Source organism: Anolis sagrei, chromosome 6 (genome assembly GCF_037176765.1).
Source record: "Anolis sagrei isolate rAnoSag1 chromosome 6, rAnoSag1.mat, whole genome shotgun sequence".
In the NCBI taxonomy this organism is placed as follows: domain Eukaryota; kingdom Metazoa; phylum Chordata; class Lepidosauria; order Squamata; family Dactyloidae; genus Anolis; species Anolis sagrei.
In genome coordinates this window covers 41,865,652-41,869,575 of record NC_090026.1, presented here as the reverse complement: position 1 = coordinate 41,869,575, position 3,924 = coordinate 41,865,652, and the positions used below count along the sequence as shown (strand labels likewise).

General features: G+C 59.2%; 1 long non-coding RNA gene across 1 annotated transcript; it reads right to left on the bottom strand.

The window, feature by feature from the left end:
* Positions 1-3,038: 3,038 nt before the first annotated feature.
* LOC137097269 (uncharacterized) lies at positions 3,039-3,609 on the bottom strand. Its single transcript, XR_010910101.1, has 3 exons — positions 3,540-3,609; positions 3,361-3,433; positions 3,039-3,057 (listed from the first exon to the last, which is right to left on the bottom strand). It is a non-coding gene; the product is annotated as an uncharacterized lncRNA (long non-coding RNA).
* Positions 3,610-3,924: the final 315 nt, after the last annotated feature.

Genomic DNA, 3,924 nt, shown 5'->3' with positions numbered 1-3,924 from the left:
GCCTTGGTCTGCCAGCCAACTCTCCTGACTTCAGGGTCATGGTCGGCGAGGAGATCGGTCAGCCCTGGAAGGAAGGGAGGGAGGAAGGTCAGCAGGTGAGGGACGGCACACGGACTCCCCAGGACCCTCACTTCCAAGGCCCAGTCCCTCTTGGGCTGACTTACAGGCCTCGTAGGTGCAGGTGTTCCTCTCAGTGCAGATGTTGCTGTTCTTGTGAAGCACGTGACCTGGAGAGAAGGAAGGCGGCAGAGAAGAGAGGGACCATCTCCCTGAGCAAAGACCATTCTGGAGCTCCCTGAACCCAACACTACACTCAAGGGAGGGGGATGCCCCAGAGGAGGCTGGGGAGGGGCCTTTGCAGGCAGAAGGAAGAGAGAGAAGGGGAGGAAGAGGACCCTGGTCTTTGCTCTCCCCCCAATAAGGCTCTGGGTTCCCAGAATGAGCTCGAAGGGCCATTCTACATTGGCCCAGGGTGGAGGGAGAGGGGTCCTCTGGGGAAGAGGGCACTCCTGCTGCCCCAGAGAGTGAGCTAGAAGCCAAGAATGGGCACAAAGGGGGCCAAGCTCCCTCCCGGTCCCTTACCGAGCAACATGGCCGCTGCCTTTTTGGCCGAGGGAAGCTTGCTCTTGAAAAAAGGCAGGCAGCCATACACCTGCTCCTCCAACTCACTCCTGGAGCTGCAGTGCTGGATCTGGAGGAGAGAGAGAGATGAGGTCAAAAAAGGGGTTCCCTATGCCTGCTGGGCATAAGGCCCCCCTGACTCCCAGGCTTCAGGACCGGCACTGACCAGGCGCTTGGAGATCTTGTAAAGCAGCTCCTGCAGGCTGAAGGTGTCTCCCGCCAGAACGCAGTCCTCCAGGTGCCATCGCAGGACCTCCGCTGCCTCCCTGAGGGTCTCTCTCGCAGTCTTCAAAGAGGAGAAGGAGGAAGAGGGAAGGAGTCAGGCCCACTTGGAGGGCAAGTGACCCCTTCCTCCCCCCCTTGACCCCTGTTCTGAGCCCCAAGGCCTTGAGGGGCCAGTGCTGGGCCTCCCTCCCACCTTGGCCACCTCCTCGTCCTCATCCTCCACGTGAACCAGCACCGTAAGGAGGTCGTGGATGGTGTTGTGCTCCTCATGTTGATGTTCCGGGCGCCAGAGAAAACGCTGAAAGCATTCCAGGGCTGCCTTCCTGATCTTTGCCGCCTCCTGAAAAAACAAAGGAAAAGGAGACTTTCTTTGTCCCCCTTTCTTTGTGTGAAGCCCCTTCTCAGGGCTTGGGGAGAGGGGGAAGTCTACACCCCCCCCCCCCAAAATGGACCAGGGGCCAAGACTCACGTGGTGGAAGAGAGGGCGGCATCCGGCAGCCAGGTGAGCCTTCGCAGGGCCCTGGTCTTCCTTGTGCAGCAGGGCCCCCAGCTGGCCAGCCAGGCCCAGGAACACCAGCACGACGTTGATGTGGGGGGATTGCAGCCCCCCAAGGACCCCGTCCAGGAGCTCCTGGAGCCTCATGGTCTGCAAAGAGAGAGAAAGGAGGGCCATGCCTAAGAGGTCCCCTGCAGAGAACGTCTAGACGCAGGCCTCCCCCTTGGTTGGGGAAGGGACCCCCTAGGACCTTCTGCATCGTACATTCTTCCAACGACTGCAAGAGCAAGGCCTGCTGGATCTAGACTCAGCTGGCCTTCTGTGTGGAGTGTGGAGCCGGGGCTGTGCCTGACTTACCTCCCTGTAGGTCTTGCACAGAAGGAGAAGGCCCTGCCTGCTCTGATGTTGTACGGCCAGGCTGTGATGTTGGAGCCAGGCCGTCAGCAGTGCCCAGGTCTTCTCCGGGGAGTGTGGGCGCTGGCCAGTGTGCAGCAGCTGAAAGAGAAGAGGAGAAGTGTGAAGAGCTGGAGCCAGGAAGGGAAGCACTGCCTCTCCTCTCCTCAACTCCCCCGCCTATCCTAAGGCCCCCTTCCAGCCCAAAACCCAGGCTGACTAACCCTCCTCACCTGGATATAGAAGGCCACCACTCCGGCCGAATGCTCCAGCGGCGCTTCTGTTTCCCAAGTGGAATACAGGTGCTGGAGCAGGGAGGAGGAGGACTTGAGGAAGCTCCTGGAAGACAAAAGGGACCCTGTGAGGGAAAGCAGCCAGAGAGACCAGGCTGTGCCTTCTCCCCAAACCTCCTCCGGCCCTTGGCTCCTTACCGCAACAGGAGGGCTATTCCCTCAGGGCAGATGCTGAGGTCTTCTAGCATCTCCTTGGAGGTCTCCTTGAAAGACACCCGGGCCACCCTCTTCAGCAGCACGATGATTATCTTCGCCAGTTCTCTGCAGGAAAATGAAAGAAAAAAGTTTACTTCCCAGTGGAGGCTTTGAGTCCCCCATCTGGCCCCCCAAAAGGCCTGGGAGCCCCACTGAGCCTCCCCCCCCCTCCTTACTCTTGAGGAACGTAGATGCTGCTCTGGTCCCTGCTGGGCGCCTCCAACCCAGGCCTTGTGACCTCGATGTAGTTAGTCACCAAGGCGAGCAGAAGCTCCAGGAACCACCCCTCCAGGCGAGTGCTGTCCTTGATGTATGTCACGATCTTCCCGATGGCCCGCGTCGCTCTTGCCTGCGGAGAGAAAGAAGGAGGGTGAAATGCCAGGAGGGCTCCTGCTGAAGGCCAGGAAAGAGGGCCCCCTCTCCTTCCCAAGCTCCCCAAAGACAGGGTGCGGGAGGGGATGTCCTTACTGTGGCCGCATCAAAAGTGGGGCTCCCCTGTTCCTTGCCCTCCTCGGTCAGCCAAGGGCCCTCCTTCACCTTGGCCAGGAACAGGTCGAGCGCCGCCTCCGCGGAGCAGTAAGGTGAATTGAGAACGGCGCACATCAATTCACCACACTCCCTGTGAATGAAGAGAGGGAAGAGGGAGCCAGGGTCAGGCTTATCTCCAGCCCCATGGGGACAGGGGAGTGGCACCCCCAGGCCCAGCTCTCTTACCTCCCGTTGGACTCCAGATAGTGGTCCGTGGCCATCTTGAGATGTTTGCGGGCCACGTAATCCACAGCCGGCATGGCCTCTGCAGAGGAGCTGGCACAGACGGTGAAGGTGTTCTTGCGCCTGTAAGGAAGAAAGAAGGGAAACAGTGGTACTCGGGAGACATGGAAAGTCTCCTGGGACCAAAAGTGGAGGGAGGGGGATGGTCAATGAAGATGTGTAGGATGCCTGTTGGAAGGAATGGGGCATTGGGGTCCCAACATACCTTTCTTGTGGCTAAAGAGCAGCCTACCAGAACATCTCTAGGACACACCTGCCACCTGGAAGGTCGATGCAGGAGGCCCCTCTCTGCGTCCTGAGGAAGGCGTTGGGCGATGCCTCCTCGGTGGTGGTCCCAGGACTTGTGGGGGGAACTCTGGGCCTTACCTGCTCTAGGTCCATGGAGGACCATCTCCGAGGCTTCAGGGCCAGATCTTCCCCTTCCTCATGGCCCAGGGAGCTGGAAGAGAGGCATAAGGAGGCATAAGGAGGTGAGGCCTGATAGGCCAGGGACTGAGGACAAGGAGGGCCGCAATGGTCATCCCTCCTGGCAAAGAGCAACGCACCTGCTTGAACTGGGGAGAGGGTCCCACACCTCATCCTCCAGGCTGGGGACATCCAGAAGTGTTGCCTCTTCGGGGTCCTGTCAAAGACAATAGATAGAGAAGTGAAATAGGGGCAAAGGAGAAGGAATGGGAAGACAGCTCAGGGGAGGAAGGCTAGAGTAGGAGGAAGAAGCTTAAAGGAGGGGCAGGGAGAGGAAAAGAGGAGGGGGATGCAGAGGAAGGAACCCCCCTTTTTTCTGCTCCCTTCCCTTCCTTACCCTTGATGTCTTCTCAGGGGGCTCATCGACACTGCAAGGAGAGAGAGAGAGAACAAGGAGAGATCAGAAGGCATGCTCTCCCCCCCAAACCCCCTAGAATAAGGTTGCAGGCTCAAGCCCCCTTGGCG